General features: G+C 35.2%; 1 long non-coding RNA gene across 6 annotated transcripts in view; it reads left to right on the top strand.

The window, feature by feature from the left end:
* Positions 1 to 18,772, top strand: part of LOC113476974 — a 37,436-nt gene extending 18,664 nt beyond the window's left edge. For 2 of the 6 annotated variants that reach the window (XR_003397818.1, XR_003397815.1), the window contains 2 exons: positions 1,903 to 1,967; positions 16,865 to 18,772. This is a non-coding gene — a long non-coding RNA (uncharacterized LOC113476974). Of the gene's footprint in view, positions 1 to 328; positions 2,051 to 16,864 lie in introns of those variants that run through there. The other 4 variants (XR_003397817.1, XR_003397813.1, XR_003397816.1 and 1 more) reach the window with 3 other exon arrangements.
* Positions 18,773 to 19,065: the final 293 nt, after the last annotated feature.

The following is a 19,065-nucleotide window of genomic DNA, read 5'->3' as shown; positions in this document are numbered from 1 at the left end:
CCTCCTTTGCATATCCCATTGAAAGATGTTCTCTCAATAGCCAGAACGTGCATAAACTCCTCTTTGGTTAAAAAGCTTTGAACTTGAAAAAGAGGAGCTGGGTATGAAGGCACATGCTGCTGTAGCACCCGGCAGTTGGACATTTCACTTCAGAAATGGAGTCCACAAAGTAGATAGAGACACCAGTATCCAATATACACTGTATAAGCATAAGTTAACAATTTAAAATGAGATTCAAAGCACAGTAAGTAATAAATGATGATGAAACACATTACAAGTACTGTCTCTTACCTGGACTAACTAGAAGTTATCAACTGATTTCTTGTAGAGGGGACTTGGAGCCTGGATCTTCCTCCTGTGCCCAGGCTGCCAAGCTGTGCACTAGCTGCGGGCGATTGCCTCTCTAAGGTCTCTCAAAGCAGTGTAAGAGATGGCAAGGACTGAGTTTTTCCTAAGGACTGAAGCACTTACCCAGGGTTCTGGGCATTCATTGAACTTGAGGACCTTTGAACCTATAGCTCCATATACCAATGACTTAACTACTAGTTTGCACTGTTTCTGGTGGGAAAATATTCTCTTTAAAGCTGGACACAGGGAGAGCAAGCACAGAAGAGCCATAATCTCTAGGCTACATGTTTGGATACTCAGCATGAAGGAAGGGACTTTTCTATAGGTTTGTTCTTTCTTTCTTCAGATTTTTCCTGAGTATTTTTGCTTGGTTTTTGAGGGGGGTGTGTGTGTTTTGTATATTGTTTTCTTGTAATTCATAGTCTAATGTAAAATGCATAAATGATCTAGCAAGTCAAAACATGAGGTTGTCCCTTTCTCATGCAGTCACAGCTTTGGTATGTCGTCAAGCTCGTGCATGAGTATTCTGTATCTAGTCTCATGAATTTCATATTCTTTGTGTCCAATGGCACAGCTTGAACAGAACTGGTGGCTTATTCTCATCATAGAGGGGTAGTTAGGCTTCTTTTCCATGACTTGGGATATTGTAATCAAGCCCCATAAAACTCCCAGCAGCATACAATGTCGGCTGCCCTGATTTGTGGCTGAGCATTCTAGCTTCTAGGTTATTATGCTGAAGGGGAGCATTTCTCCATTTTTATGAAAGAAAATGAATGTCAGCGTTGTACTCAACATTGTCTGGTTTTAAATATGTTCGAAATGCAAATTCAGTAAGTAACGAACTCTGCTCCTGGTGACACTGAGAAATATAGATGTTTAACTTACAAGTCCCAAGTGACAGTAGCTGTGACAGAAGTCCCAGACAGCTCAAGCCCAGCAGAACCAAGGAAGATTTACCATGTAATGTAACTGTTTAAGGGAGTTTGATTCTGAAACTTCTGAAAAATTCTTAAAGATTTCTGCTTAAATTGCTCTTCAGGCACAATTCTTAGTCCGCGGTGAGATTAGTTGTGTAATTTGCCTAACAATGTTTGTCTCACAAAGATATATTAGAACTTGCTGCAGGTGATATAGACGTCTGTTGATCTTTCTATAAATTTACAACAGAACAGTGGAATTGCCCCTGCAGTTCCAAACTGCCACTGTTGTTTGTCTGTAACGGATTTCCACAAATATCTGCTTTTCTCAGAGTTTAAGTCACTGATTAAAGTCTCTGTTTCTAATGTTTTTTGTCATCTTCCTACCTCCTGTGACATCACACTCTACTTATGTCAAAAGAACTTTATATGTGTGACACCTGTGATATTATTAAACTCCACATAAAAGTATTGACCTGTAAGTGAAGATGTCTGTTACCAGTTATAATACAAAAATATGTGTATGTCCACATGTAGTGTCTTGACCAGGGAGACTATACTAAGAAAGGATTTTTAGAGAATTATGCCTGTTTGCAGTATGAAATCCAACATTAATTCCCACACATTTATATTTTAGTTGATTGAAATTCAAGAACAAATGAAGGCAGAACTTGAAAATGAAAGACCATAGTTAAAAATCGGGTAAGATACTTACGTATACATTATTTTTGTAAACCATGATTTACTGCAAATTTAATATAATATGCAAAACCATTTTAATCTACCCTATATTGAATAAACTTGTTTTTTAAGTAGATGTTATTTTACATGTGAAAAAAAGATAGCAAAAATGCTGTACAGTTTTGTTTTGTTCTTACCACAAGAGGTGGTAAGAGGAAAAGATGTAAATGATGCTACTAGAAATATTTTTTTTTAAATGCTACTATTTTGTTTTAGGAGAACTTGGAAAATATTTAATAAATGCAACATTATTTGAAAGGATTTACTGCTGCTGTTTACAAGTGTCATAGGCAATGGTACAGAGTTCTGTCTTAAAATATTTTTGTATTCTGCATTAGTCTCATAAGAACACTGCCTTTTATTTTCTTTTTACATGATCCAGGAACTTTCCAGACGGCTGGTCCTTTATTTTACCATTTGACTTTTTTTTTTCCTAGCCTGATTTCGTACTGGCTTTCACACTGATCACCACTAGTATGTCTTTGTTACAGTAAACTGACTGGGTTTATTATAATAAAAAATAAAACACAGCTTGACTTGCAATCTAAATGTGCTGGAAAAGAATATGATACTGTTTAGAAGAGAAAAGGTTGTGAATAGAAAATCAGTACCACTTCAGTTATTTAAACATTTGCTTTTCTGCAGCTTGTCAAACTTTGTGCCAAGTCATAGCTGCTTTACTTTGTTTTGTTAATCTCAGCACCATGTGTCTTGGGCTTTTTTAATAGGGGGCCAATCCTGCAGTACTTACTCAGTTTTCAGTTTCAGTGAGTCTGGGTAAGTACTGTAAGACTGCATTTTTTGAAAATTGGAGAAAAAACAAAAAAATTTATACAGTAGGTCTTTTAAATCAGTTTGTGAAGGTTTAAAAAAACCTACAAAATAAGTTGCCTATTAAATAATTTTTAATAAGCACCTATATAATGAAAATGGTTTATAATTCTCATCACAATTCAAGAAAATTTCTTTGACCTGAAGATGTAAGCAAGGCTGTATTGGAATTAGGAAATTATGAACAAAAGATTTTTAGATTTGATTGTCTAAATTTAGGCCAGGGTACAGGTTTTGCTCTTTCAAGGAAAATCTTTTTGGATAAGAATGTGCCAGCAGAGAATCCCAGCTAATGCTAAAAATTACAGTGTGATTTGTATATTTACCAAAAGTGTTTGAAGGCATTATTGTAAAATGATAAAACTGAGGATTGATTTGGCCTCATAATCTGTTTCTGAACAGTTCTGTAAGATGAAAACAGCTCAGACAGATTTCTGGATCATAGCTGAGGCACCTAGAAAAATAATTTTAAGTCACAAATTGAGTTGTGATAGTTCTAGAAATCCCAGTGGGACCTTTAACATCAAAGCTTAAGTAGTCAGGTTTGATATATCAATGTATATTGAAAAATCTAGACCTTTGGAAGTTGTTATTAGTTCAGGGAAAAAACACATTTTTAAAATAAAATTATTTTTAAAAAATAAATATTGATTATTAGATATATTTACTTATTTTTTATTATTATTCTAGATTTACCTAGAAATGCTTCATCTAGGGGGATCTTCTTGGATGATTTGTACAGATGTAGTAGTAGCCTAAGTTCAAAACAAATGAGTACATAGGAGTCCAATCTTGGCAAAGACTTTTGAGTGAGATTTGGCCTCACTCTTCCCTCTCCTACTAATTCTAAAATCAAGCACACAGTTGTCAAATATGTAGGACATGGTTGGGAGGCTGGTTCTCGGGTCTTTACATGCTCCAGAACACAGAGAGTATGCATCACCATTAATTGTGAAATGTGGTAAGGACACCTTGATTATTCTGCAATACCTAATATTTTTAGCAGGCAACTTTGTGACCTTATCTTTTCATTGTATATTATCAAACAAGTCAGTATTAAGCACAAAAGAAATACAGCAGTAATGTGGTTAAGTCAGGTAAGTCAGGACAGTAATATGCACAGTGAATGGGAAATAACATTGAAAGTAGAATGCTTATCCTCTGGGAAACAGCAACGAAGGAGTAGGCTTAACAAGAACTTCAATGCTTTGCTCATTGAGACTTCTTGTTGGTACTCTGAGTGCATACAAATGTGGAAATGAAAGGTGGACAAACAAGAGAATAAAAACACCCTCAGAGTACATAGTTCTCAAGAGAAAGAGGAATCAATGCTGAACGTAAAAAGTAATTTGTAAGTAAGGTTGAATCTGAGAAAATAAATCTTATATGATTGGAATAAAGCACTTATGATTTCAAAAGATGTCTAAATTTTAGCAAGTTGCTAAAGCAATTTTATGAACATTATTACATAAATATAATATTTTATATTATAAATATAAAGATATTTATAATATAAATATAATTACTGTACAATTCTGCATATTTTGAATTCATTACAGTAAATAAAAATGTTAGTGATATAAAATTACATTTCCTAATGGTTTAAATCCTGGAAAATGTAACAATATTAGATGAAAATAAACAACTACAAAACAGAATCTGTAGCAAAGTACTCAAAATTGAATCAATAGTAAAATCCTGGAATAAATCTTAGGGGGGAAAATGTCAATTGATTAAATGTTCCCCTTTTGCCGTCTTTAATGATTGTATCAATATTCAGTTTCATTTCATTGTCTATGAACAGTATTATTGCTTTGCCATCATAAATTTATGAGCAGTGCTGAGCAGTAACACAGAAGCAACTGGCTTTGTTACAACTCAGTACAAGCCAAAGAGTTGCTGTCACTTTCTAATGCTATTGACAGTCCCAGCTTATATTCAACAGAACTTTCAAAGAAAAAATGTAAGTATTTTTCTCTCTAGGTATTAGGTCCCCAGATGGTGAAATGAAAGAGAGTTTTTCACTGTCATGGATCAAAGTGCTAATACAATTAGCTTTAAATTTGCAAAGTGTCATATGCCTTTTGAATATGGTATTTACAGATTACTTCTTTGTTTCTCATTTTCATACAATTTTTCAATAAACTAATAACGGATGTTAATAACTTAATATTAGACTCTCTCCAAAAGTTCATCTCTATAGTTTTGTTCATATTTCTTGGTGGTTCCTTTTAGCAGCAGAAGGAGAAGAGAGAAGACACAAAAGTGCAAAGTGTCCTGGGTGTGGCACGGAAAAAAGTATACAATTGACTTTATTTCCTAAGTAAAATACAGATTTTATTAGTTAAAATTGCAAAGTGCTCTGCTTGTGTTATTTGTCTTAGTCTAGTTTTTCTCTTTTTTTCTGCTGGTTTCTCTTAAACATACGTTTGTGTTTTAACTGAGTAATGAAATACTTTCCTTAAACTGCACTACTAACAGCCTACTTTCATTACAACTATGCTCCATTAAACAGTCTTCTTTTCCATTTAATCTAAATTAAGTAACATCACTACTAGACTAGGTCCTTATCTTCTACTCACTATCGCTTTGAATTGAAACATGTACTCACTGTCCCTTGCCCTTTAATCTAGAGAGAATGATCATGGCAGATCACCGGACATGAAGTTTGACAGCTATAATTAGTCGGTAAGCATAGTTCAGGGTCTGTCTGGCTGAAATCAGTTCAAGTGATAAGGTAGGAGTCTGGTGCAAGAAATCCCTTTATTAGAATTGTACCTTATAGATAGCTAAAAATACTGAAAAACATTCAAACACTGGACCCTGAATCCTAGCTTTGCCCACAGGCCGCAATGCTCTACCAAGAAATGCATTACCATGAAGCACAGGGACAGAAAACTGGGATGCTTTCTGTTTGACGTAGTACCTACATATTTCAAGATCAAAAGCAGAACAAATTCTACCTTAAAGACATGCCATAGTATTGCAGAAGACGAACAGCATACTAGGCTGCAACAGTGTCTTCACATGGCAAATCTAAGAAAAGGTAGTCCAGGTATTGAATAAACTTTTATTTCTGAAGCTTCAGCTGAGAATCGTGTTTATCCACATGTGAAAAATATCTCCTCTACTTCAAGATTAACTAAGTAGTATATGATCCTGAAGGGACTGTGGAAGTAGAAGCAGAATTTTAAATGCTCCTAGGGCATTTGGGCAAAGCTGGCAGCTGGGTTAGTAACTAGCAGGAGAATCCTGTGTGGGTCCTAAGTGATGCTAGGAGGCTCTTGAGAAATGACTAAAATACCTGTCATGGAGGTCCTCTAGTTCCTCTACGTTTTTATACCTGATATAAGCTATGATTGATTATTACTGCGAACATATGCTCTTAATTTGTCCCAGCCTTCAAAGAACAATAATATATGCATTATAAATATAGAGAGCTGAAGGAAATCTGACAAACAGATAAATATATATAAAGGGATGTTACTGCATTGTAGCTGTTTGTACTCAGGATATTAAGAAATCATTGAATTCTCATGAAAGTAAAGATTACTGCAAAACAAGAAATGTTATTGGGATATAGAAAAGACTGTGAATAAAGTATACATGACCATAGAACTAAATTTTAAAACTGTTTTAATGCTTAGTGTAATTTTCAAAAGCCTATAGTATAGGCTATATACCTACAGTATAGGCTATATAGACCATAGTATAGGCTATATATAGTATAGCCTATAGTGTAGGCCATATACATTTTTGCAAAAGCCTATAGAATAGGCCATATACCTATGGTCAAGAAAATGTACTAATTCCATAAAACAGTTTGTTCAAGGAATTCATGAAATTCTAGTTTCATTTAAAATGGTATAGGAGGGGATTCCAGTGGCAGTGACCCAACTGATTTTATAAGAAAATTATATATCTTTGTGTTATTCTTGATGTTTAGGGAGTAACTCTCCATTTATGCTTTCCTTTTCTCATGCTGAATGATCCAAAACACTTCCTTGTTTTAAGGAGAGAAAGTGTGGTCTACTTTACATAAGTCATCTTCCCTTTCCAAAGATTTACTCTTGCAAGTCCTTCCCTATACTTGCCGACTTTGGAATCCTTTAAGTAAAGATCATGTGAGAGTAATAAGGAAAAATCTTTTAATATTTTCATAATGTTTCAAGTCTTTCCTTTAAAAATTGCTCTTTCTTCCTTCATAAGAATGATTAACAGTTAGGAATCTACAACCAATTTCCATTAGTTGTTTGAACTATTTAAAAACTCACTCTACTATGAATATGACCATAATCAAATAAAAAAGTAATTTCTCATCTGTACTTAACTACTGCATCCTGTCATCTACCAAAGGTGTGGGGACAGTTAAACTGTTTGGATTTCTCTTTTGCTATGAATTATATTTTAATCATTTAAAAAGTAATTGCCTGGGGAAAAAAAAAAAAAAAAAAATATATATATATACACACACTTTAACATTCTTTAACACTTGCAGAATATTTTTACAATATCAGAATAAATGCAGTGAACCATTATAAGAACAAAGGATTTTTAAATTGTTTTATTATCCTTAAAGTTAGATTGAATTCATGTTTCAGAATGTCTTTATTTGAGTAAAGGGTTATTGATATCCCTGATCTTCCTAAAACTTCAGATAACAGGAAAAAAAAACATGTCAATGCTTAGAAGTTAATATGTAAATCAGTGTATCAATCAGCCTCACTTTTTGAAGCTGGATTCCCTTCAACAGTTATTTGACATATCCTATTAATCATAGTTAGATTTGGAAATCTATGGCATGTGGTGAGAACAAGCCATATGCTGAGATAAACTGAACTGGAGCACACTTAGGTTAGTTGAAATATGTGTGATGTTTGAAGGTGGTATTTGATTATATTAAAAAATTGTATACTGTTGGTAGTTATTTGTTACTTGGATTTCTGGCTTAAAGTGTTATAGCCATACAGCAATATCCTTTATTGAAGAATTTAATTTATATTAATGTTTAATATATTCAGTATTATTTAAGTACTACTTTGACACTTACCAGGACGTCTACTTGCTTTAATCATGCAGTAAAATCTCAGCAGCAGTAACAAAAAATTTCAATCTCAGTAGCAACAATGTAAAATTTGGACAGAAAATGGGCTTCCACACTACCTCCAAAGCCTTTTTCTGTCCTTCTAAGGACAGTATCTTCCTCAAACAGGAGGAGCTTTTTTGTTCAAAGCCAAAATGATGCTTAGATACTATGAGAACTGTCTTGCTACAGAGTTTTTCCTGGTGTTGCACAGATCCACATCCTCTCTGCTCAAGATTAAAGATTATGTAGAGGTTGAAAACTAGGTCTTTACCAGAAACTTGGGTGTATTGTTGAGGGGTGTAGGGGATAACAAGCTGTAGGCAATAGTTCTGTCATTTCTATACTCGAAAAGCCTACATTCAAGTGTCACTGCATGCCTAGACTCTTACTGAAGGCTGGTTTACAGCAAACCTTTCCCAGTGTTGGGCTGGTCTATTTGAAAGAGTAGATCTTTAGGCCAAAGGTAATGTGGCCAGTTGCAGGGAAGGAAAGATATGAACTGAAAAGTTAAAAGCAAATTCCAGCTTAAATAAAATAATAGCAATTAACATTTGTGCGTGAATCATTCTTTAGATCACATCTTCTATTCTAGTACAATTTGATAAAATAGGAATTTCAGTTTTTACAGTATTCTATCAGGGATATTTTTTGTGGTTGCAAAAGCTTTTTTCTTCTTGCATCTTTTAGTATTTTGTGGATTTTCCTGTCATAAATGTGTCAAAAATCTACTATCCATGGACCAAGTCTGTACCTGTCTGAATATACCTGAGGAACTGAAGGACCATTTGATTATAGTTTCACCTTTAAAATTTCCTGGCCTGGTTCTTCGCTTGTTTGAAATGTTTTGAGGAGTTTGAAATACTGCTAATGTTTTTCTGTGTTCCTTTAATACCTGACTCTCCTGTTCTGTCTGTCATTGTCCTTGGCTGTATAGTATTTTTGACCAGTTTACTGCTGCTATTTCACAACCTTTTTTCCTGTTAGCTGAATTTCGAAGAATATCCCATCCATAGTAACCATAGCTCATACTGTTGTTCTTTCTAGGGCCTACCACCTTCATAACTGCTATTGTGCTTTAAAGCACATCAGAGACAATAGGATTTTAACCTGGTGAATTAAAAATTCATTTATCAGAGCTGTATGGTTTTCTATTGATATTGGTCAATATTGTATTGAACCTGCAAGAGACTACATGAGTCCTGCTCCTCCGTGCACCATTCTGAAAGGAGCAAAGCACGTTTATTCCCTTCAGTCTCTTAAACAAGCAGATAAATGCCCAGACCTGACCACTCTTCACCAGCCATCACAAGGGGGATGTGGGGCTGTCCAGGCCCCACCTGTCATCCTACCCATAGCTCTACAGTCCTGGTAAGATGGTGCCGCTCAGAAACCATGTAGACTTTGGCATGGCCTGAAGTGGTTTCAAGATACAATCTGCTGTTCTGCTCTATAGTTTTCTAATTCTTGAATGTGGGCTTGAAGGAGCACACAATAGCACACTCAATAAAGTTCAATTGCTTTTCAAATACTATTCAATTACTATTAAGTACACAAACGGTGTTAGCTGATATTTTGCTCAGTGTTTGTACTGTAGGAGATTTGGTTGTGTAATTTTGTTTTGTAGATAGAGCAGGAGACACCTGCATTCACCTCTAAAAATTTTTATGTGTCTAGATAGGGATTATATTTACAATGGAAAATCCATTTTGCTATAGATTAAGATTTTGAAAAGAAATCTGTTTATACTGTCAGTGGTAGCTGATGACTGCATACTGCACTGTTGATAAAATAGGGGATACACACAATAAGAATCGATGTTTATTACAGAAACAGGAGACTAGAGATGGAAATGTATATTAGATCATTCTAGCTAGTCCTGTCAATGGGGAGGTTTTTCTTATTGAATGTTTTTAATTCTTTTCTTCATTTAGAGCAAATAATTCATATCCAGGTAATGTCATGATGGGAAGAGTATAATAGTAGACCAGAAATAGTGTCAGGGTAATACAATTGCCACAGTTTCCCAGAAATCTGCTTCATAGCCTCATGTCTCTTATTTGTAGTTAAATTTCTTGGTTTCACTCTGTCTGGTTTTCATTCTTTATTATTTATATTCTTCGAGGTTTACTCCTTGTTATCCTAAAACTTTTTAATAATATAATTAATGGGAAAAATATTTATTAGGATTGAAAGCTGTCCTATTAATACTGTTGAGGCTCATGCAGGTTTACCAAATCTTTCTGAACTTAAGTAGACTAAAAGGAGTGAATTTCCTGTGTGATCTTAACAGACCAGTTTGATGCCACTTCTACTGCAAGTAGTGGAAGCTATAGCTATATCCAAAAACAAGGACAGTAACCTTTGGATAGCATATAAATCTTAAGGTTCTAGATTTTATTTTTTTTTAAATGGCTTAAGTAATTGTAATTTCAGGACTTAGGAAAGAGAAAAGAGTATTCCTAAAATTCCCCAAAATGGAAGATTCCCTGTCAGGTCACTGTGTCTGGTATTTACAACACTCTTCTACATTGGGCATAAGGTGAAAACCTATCTAGCACTCTGAGCAAGTCTATAAACCCATTGTAGCTTCATCCATCTCCAGGTCTTTGTGGCTGTTCAGCCAACAGAATTTCATTTTAGAGCTTTTTAGGCAATTGGGAGTCTTGTTGAGGTTGAAATCTAACCATAGTTTGAAATGCAGTGGTAATACTTTTTAGTAATTATAGCTATGAGTAGCTTCTTGTACCGAGGTAAGATGTTGTATTTCAAACTTTCACCTTTTAAGATGAAGATAAGATTGGGAGGAGGGAGAGATGTTACCAAAAAGAGTAGTTGCAGAGTGGTCTTTCCTACTCAGTAAGTTAAGTTACAGTGTCTGAAAGATAAGTCTATTTGAACAGTGGATGAAAAGCTTAGTAACCATGAAAAACTTTAGTTATTCAATTCTGGCCATGCTTAATTTGCTAAAAATTAATTATGCATTTGATTACATAAGGGAAATATATAAAAGGTCTTCCCTGAAATATCATTGTATAATCACCATGCTAATATGCAATATCCTAACTTAGGCTACTGAAGAGCTCAACTTACCAAAGTTAAATTTTGGAATACTGTTCAATAGGATTCATATTTTGATTTCCAGACAATAGACTTTATTTGCAAGGTTTAGATTGAGATTCAGTTCTTTTACATTGCCTGAGGTACTGAGGTTGTAACCATGCTTAAACACTAGCTAAGCAATTACTTCCTCTGCCAAATATGTGGTTAGTTTTCATCTATACTAAGATGTACAAACTTATGTGATGAAATTTAGTACTTTTGCAAACTATTCATTTGCAAATAACATGCCCTTATAGTTCATATTACATAAAAACATACATAGGTAGACAAATATATAGTTATGTGCTGGGAACACTTCATTAATGACACAGAGAAAGGATTTCCTGTAGAACAGATGGCCCTTGTAGTGTTAACCAAACTGTTCATCTAAACCAGCATTGTCTGGAATCTAATGCCCTCAGGCAAGGATCCGACCCACTTGTGGAGAGGCACCATGCAATCATGACAGATGGTCATGTGTTGAAGCAGTCCAAAGACCATGCATATGTACCAAGGGTGGTTGTTGAGAGCTGAAGCTCACAGCGGAGAATATTCAGTGAAGCTCACAGCGGAGAATATTCAGTGGGCTTAGGGTTATGGGGTGTCCTGGTGTCCTACTCTGAACAACATTAATCTAAAAAACCAAAGTCACATGGGAACTGAAATTGGATGGAAGGAAGAAAGCAATAATTTCTTAGCCCTTTACCCAGGTTTCATTGGATAGATCAACAGGGGGCAGAAACTTGTTTCATTAGCTTCAGTCACCTTAAAGAGGCTATAAAATTTAGTTCATCATTCTGCAGTGAGTTGAATGTGTGACAGTAATAAAAACTTAGAATTATACATATCCATTTTTTTAAAAGCAAAAATGTAAATGCACTAATGTTTGTTACATCAGTGTTTCTCACTTTTTATATACATGAATAAAATCTGAATTAGGCCTGCCTGAGGTTTTCAAGCTGAAGGATATGAAATGCCGTTTAAATAGGAAGGACTTTTCTGATCAAGAGATTGATCAAGACTCATTCTGTATTAAGAATGTGCTTCAATCAGCTGGAGATGCTCTTGAAAAGGGGCAGGAGTCTCACTTATCTTCAAAAGTTGAATTTTAATCCGGTTTATGGTTGCTTTCCACATTTGCAAAGAGATTCGCTCATCTTTTCAGCCAGGAGGAGCACAGTTTTGAGAGATACATGTGATGACAGAGATTTCAGGGGAGTAAATAAAAATACAATAGAAAGAATATTAAAACACAGAAGGGACTAAAGTGATCTAATGAGAAACATGGTAATGGTTTGCAGTGAGGAAAAGGAGTGAGCTGGAAAATTATAATGGAAGGAATTTATATTTTTAAAATTGAACTGGTTGAAGCCTAGAAAGTAGCTGCACTTAACATTAGTTTTAAAGTGTGTGTGTGGGTTACCATCTTTTCACGGCAAGTGTTACTGGAAGCACAAGTACAGCCGTCATTCATTTATTTTTGACTTGCATACTGAACTGGAGTTTGGAAGCGGTACTGCTTCCTCACAGGGCCATCCCAAGAGCTGGGGATATTCAGATTGTGGAAAATCTTTAGACAGAGTCTTCTCTACCCTGCCATGACCCAGCAGTCAGTGAGGGTATTAGTAAGCGTTACAGAAGTCCTGTTATGCTTATATTTCAAGCAGCTGGGAATCAAATCCTATGGCATTAGAGCTGCTTTGCACCATTATTCTATGGCTTGAGATCTAGCCCATTTTGTGTATAGTCAGTGGGCCCAATTCTGCTTTTACACACTCTACATTTACCCAGCTATATTGCCACTGAAATCTTGAGTGTTACACAAGTATAAAATCCATGTGTGTGAGGAGAATTTGACCATGCAATTGGTTTTGCAGTCATTTAGTAATACTTAATATTTACAGTGAATTACTTTTGCAGCTTTCATAGTAAGTAGATAAAATGACTGTATTTAAAAAGGCCTGATACTGCAATGTATCTGCAATACTATCTGTTCTTTAACTCTGGTGTTTACACCTCTGATCTAGCCACATAGCTACCAGTGTGTGTATGTGAGAGAAAGTGGAATGTATCTGCAGCTGAAAAAACAAAATGAGGACTTGATCTGGACAGGGCTCGTGTTTAATACAAAACACTACCAAAAGCTTGGAAGTTCTGTTCAAACAGACGCATGGATAATGTATTTGATTTACCAGGTTTGTGTCCAGCGTGCCTGTGTGGAGACCTGTGGAAATGTAACAGGGATGAAATGTCTCTTGGGAGAGGGAATAAGTGTGTGAGGTGTGAAGAAGCAGGAGGAGATGGCTGGGGAGAGGACTGAACAAGCATCTCATCTTTGTTTTTTTCAGATTTGCTCTGTCCTGTGTAGAATGTAATTTACAGTTGGAAAAGTAATATATATGACACCCTGCTGAGAGAGAATGGAAGATTTGAGGTTGCTTAGTTTCTGTCAGATTTCTGATATGGCATGCCTGGTCAATGGCGCTCTCTTTTCCTGAATGATAAAAGTATTACAGGAAACTAAAACAGGTTTGTGTGCTCCTTAGACTTTAATTGTCAGTTTTCAGCACTGCAAATAGAAGAATAAGAAGTTATAATGACCAATCTGACAATGCAAAGTGAAACTGAAACAATAATGCTTGAGGACAAAAGAGAATTGGAAAAGTAACATCTTTCGAAATGGAAATATTTTACGAAACAGAAGAAAGAACTTACTGACAAGGTGATCTTTTAATTATTACAAGTTAATATGCTTAGGTATATATTCAATGTATATTTATATACATATTTTTTTAATTCCATGGATCTCACAGAACTACTGCATCTTTAACATTTTAATTGCTAAAGTAAGGGTAGTAGCAGACATTTATATAGCAGCTTTATCCCAGGACCTTACAGAATTTCTCATTACATTTCTCTGACAGAAATAGGAATCAGTTTCCCAGAAAGGAGAGTGAAGATCCAAAGTCACACAGTCTGTGTCTAAGTTGTATGGAATGGATCCTCTGTGGGCACCTACATTAAGTACTTCCATCCAATCACACAGGCTGGAAATGTGCCATAGCTCCCTTCTAGTCTGTGTACCCAGGTTTTCCTAGCTCTTACTCTTGACATGGGACTTATTTGAGCCAGGGCATCCACACAAAAGCAAAGATTAGGAAGTATTCCTGGACCCCAAATATCGACATAATTGTGAAAATCAGGGTTAGGTCTGAGTCAGGAGTTCAATTCTTTGTTCTAATCGCTTGGCCTTATACTTTCCACAAACTGCTGTTTTTTCTGTGGGAAATTTGTAATGATAGGTCTTGAGTCCTCATCCATTTAAGTCAGTGGCAATTTTACCATTGATGTTTGTAAGATGAGGTTCGGACATAGATACATAGGATAAGATTGTATTTAATTATCCGCAGTGCTGGTTTTACTGTAGTGGCCAAAATGTTGCCTGTCGCAACCCTTAGAAACAAAGAAAAAATCAGCCAACTTCAAACTACTGGCTTACGTTACAAAACCTTTCCATTTTCAACAGGATACGGGAAATATCTAACAGCCCCAAGCAGGAAAATTGTCCCAGGAATAGCACTGTGCATGAGCAAAACTTTGTATTTGTTTTTGCATAGTTGGCAAAGAAAATAAACTGTGTTTTACTTACTTTCACATAACATATGTAGTACCTAAGCAGTGAACTGCTTAAAGAAACCTGGATGATGAAACTTAGACTGAAGAAACATAAAGATCAGGAAAGGCAAACCACAGAAAGGCAGTGGCCAAAATTTTTAAGATGCACTTTGAAAACATTTAAGAAGCCTCGGTGTTGATTTAACTTCTTCCTATACATCTTATTTTTATATCTTAGAAAGGAAGCTGAACAAAGTAATACAACATGGAAAAAGAATTTTCAGGTTCTACAGAACAGGTTTAATATTATTGCATTGACTGTGTTGATAAAATACTTGAGGCCTACAGATTTTTGCAAATTCTATTTGTGAAAATTAAGGGAGTTATATGCATTATTCAGTTACCTAGTCATTAGCATTTGAGGATGTAATAGCTAGGTTTAAAAGATTGGAATTAAATATTAATGGACTAAATAATATACTGTTAACCTGCTTGTAACAATGCTAAACACTTCAGACAGGTAGTTTTGTATGATTGTGTTAATAGTACTCAGAGTCCTTAAAAACAAAACTTGTTTTGAGTGCTGTTTCTTTAATGTCTTTCTTATGGCAGTTTTCAGTGAGATTTTAAGTTGTTAATACTCTTTTTTTAGCCTATTTGTTTCTCTTTGTCTTATTTCCTAATGCTGCTCTTTCCCAGAATTCTTTTTCATCTCCCTTGTTTCATACCCACTATTTTCTGTCACTAACTTTCTCTGTCTCAGAATCACAGTGCTTGCTTTTGGTTTTCATGGGATGACAGTTCTCCTTTAAGCATACTTCTTTTACTCAGCCAGTTTCCTCCTCTGCTCTATCCATCCTCTCTGGAATCTTCATCTTCCTTTTCTATATTCTGAAGATTTTGACTAAAAAATGCTGATTGTCAAGACACACAAATTCCCTCTAATTGTCAAATGTAATGAAGTTCTAACAAAAGAACAGGGAGTCTCCCATGAAGTTCTGCTCAGAGTCATAGAGACTGGCTGACAACTGTAGTGCTTCCAGGTCACACAGCTCCTCACACACTACTTGGGACACAGCTTTCTGATTTGCCATGAAGCTGTGACTGAGATTGAAAACCTTGTAAAGCGATGAGTTCCCTTGGTCTAAAGCTGGTCCTAGTATAAAGCTTGCCTGTTGGAAAAGCCTTATGGTGTTTCTTGGGCAAGTAGCAATTGGACAACCAGATGTGCTAGGACTACATCTATATTGACAATTTTTAATGTAGTAGATACATTTGTTGTTGGGTCTTGGTTCTCTATCAGCCTCAGTGTGTCTCTTGCTTTGCTCATATTCTTTTTTGGAATAGAGTAACCAACTCCTCAAGACAAAACCCTAGAGCAGTTCTGGTGCTGTTTTGTTCCCTACAGGCAGTAGAGATGAGATGGCACACCCACATAACATCAGGCCACATCTCAGAACATGCAACATATGTGTTTGCACCATGCTATAAAAACATCTCTCTCACAAGCCATGATGTAGCCCAGTGCTATTTTAGGTAGAAAACTACAGACTAAGAATACCTAAAATCCACACATGCTCGGTATGAATGCAACCAGTCCACTGGATGGCACTAGTACTGACCAGTGTGGACAACAAATTTTGTGGCGTGTCTTAGGTCTGTGATTTTCCTCTCTGCAGCAAGATATTTTAGTACTGTATATCTTACGTAGTACCTTTATTGTCTGAAGACACATATGAGATTTACTAAGACTGAACCCCACAGTGTGCAAACAGGGTGGAAAACCTCAGTAGACTCCATTCTGACAAGGGCTGTCAGAGCTTCCAGAGTACCTCCTATGAACCTAGGAACTACGGTCTGAAAGCTCTGGGACAAAACGTGAAAGCTGTAGGGGTTTACAGCCAGAAGTAGTTTGCATGTGAGTGTTGCCCAAAACAGCACAAGAGGAGACCCATAGTAGATGACAGATGACTTGGTGGAATCTTTGCTACTGTTGTAGGGGTGAATCAGACAAACTTTAACTTCAGATTTATGGAGTCCTGAGGGAATCTATTTAATCATGTAAATATAATATTTCATTCTTTACAACATTTTTTTTCCCAGAATTTCAAGTTTATTTCAAATTCATCTGGACTGATATCAAATTTTAAAGAACTAAATTTTCAACCAACTGCACATTCTACTGTATTTCAGACAGTTCTTTTCCTGTATTTTTTTATCTCCGCAGCATTAATCAAAGGTGTGGAAATGCGGTAATTCCTGTTCTACAAATGGTGAACTGCAGTGAAGGTACATCCATCGCTCAGAAAACTCTCTGTATTGTGCTTCATGCTTGTTTAGTTTGATACGGTATCTCTAAGGTCAATGGAATGTTTCTCATTATGGTCAGTATTCATTGAAATAGGCTTTGAGTTATCTTCTCATCTGAAAATGGTTGAGAATACGCTGTGTTGATAATATAATGACAGTGTTATCAGTGGTTTTAGTAATAATGCAAGTCTCTGTATAAAAATAAAGCTCTATTATTCTTACCAGGTCTACATTAATGAGTATACACTGTGTTACCTGAATAGGTAGGTACTAGAGGACTTTATTAATAGATACCATTAAAATTGCTTGCTTAAATAAGAGATTAATTTATCATTTCATTCACAGCTAATTGTTGTAAAATCACAGCAACAGATACATTTTCATGAAAAGCCAGTTAACACTGAGATATAAATAGATTATAGAAACATCCTTGGGTTTGCTTCATTCTTTTCTGACAGTTTATTAAGGAACCAGGCAAATTATTTTTTCATAACAGTGTAACTATCTGGGCAGCAGATATTTACCTCGGATTTAGTCTGTATATTGTTATATTTTATTATATTCATATTTTTAAAAAAAAACTATAAAATACGTGAGCCCTCTTGTGGCCAAAAGATCTTCTATGTGCCTCTTGAAATCATCAAAGACTGTGTGGTGTGGTGAATGAAGTGCCTGAAAAATATCTAGAAAACACTGAATGTAAATTTGTTTAGTTAGTACTTCTAATGTCAGTTCTCTTTCATTTTGCATAACAATTAAATACATTTAAGTTTTCCTTTGCATCTTTCTTAATTTACTGTTTGTAGCTAAAATGACCATGAAGTTCTAGTTTTGTAACTAGATACAAACAGGGCACAGAACTCCAAGATTTCTAATAAATTTGTTCTTCTACTGTAATTGCCATGAAAGGTGCTAGTTAATGTAGAATGGGTTTTGTGGAGATCTTTTTTATGACACAGGGTTTTTAACTTGAAAATCTTCATATATATATATATATATCAATGGTTTGAGTCATATAGGACCAAACATAACTATCAGAGTGAATTATCTTTTAGTTATTGCTGAACTGGAGCTGAACTCTGGTGATTTTGAGGCAGAAGAGACTGTATTTCACTGCCGCTTACCATTCTTTCCTCACAGATTCATGGGAAAATAATCCAAACCATCCAAGCTACATATTCTTATTTAAGAAAAAATCTTATCCCCTGATACCATAATTTCCATGGGTTTTGAGGTTTTTCACTTCCCTTCATTAAAATGGTCTGTTTCTGCAGTGTAATACCTTTCTTTGTAAAGAAAGAGGAAGAATTTTACAGCTGTTCAAATTACCTCATGAACTGGACCTTGAGAAATTAGGTAGCAATTTTCATTGATTAGATAAGATATCAGCACTCTGTGGTTAAAGTCATAGTAACTTTAGAGACAGGAAAAGGATGATACTTTAAATTCAAAGTGTGTATTCTACTCCTCACAGATTCCTCACTGCATAAGGTCTGTTACTTTACTCATACACCTGATGTAATATATTAATGGCATTTTAACATATATATGTCCCATGGATTGCTGAATGCTTACTGGTTATTTGTTCTAATTTTGCTGATCAATAGTGTTTGCTTAATTATTTTCCCTGGGGCCTGAAAAAGGTACAAAAAAGTTTTGGGTTTTTTTCTTGTAAGTGGCTATTTTAAAGGTATGCTGGAGAGTATTGGTTGCAATATCTTAACCTTCTGTATCATGATATTCATGGTACTTGTACAAAATTATTTATTTATGACACAACTATATATATGTTAAAGAAATACAAACTATCAACACATCTATTTATATTTTTTCTGGTTTAATCTGCTCTTTTATTTTTGTTTTCTGCTATTTTTATTTGTGTTTATCACAATCTTTTCAGTAGTATGGAATAAGATTAAAACTGGAGTATATTTGTTAATTCTCTGTTGCACTTTATCTATACTTTTTGTAAAAAAATTTAACATACATGCATACATCAAAGAGATGCCGTATTCACAAATGTGCTTGATGTTCATTCTTAAAAGCATTTTATCATTTCATCCTTAATATAACCTCTCAAGGAACAATTTGCAAAGAGTCACTGTAGAATGAACTGAA

The sequence above is a fragment of the Athene cunicularia genome (assembly GCF_003259725.1).
Source record: "Athene cunicularia isolate RWA chromosome 2 unlocalized genomic scaffold, athCun1 chr2_part1, whole genome shotgun sequence".
Lineage (NCBI taxonomy): Eukaryota > Metazoa > Chordata > Aves > Strigiformes > Strigidae > Athene > Athene cunicularia.
This window is presented reverse-complemented; position numbering and strand designations above follow the sequence as displayed.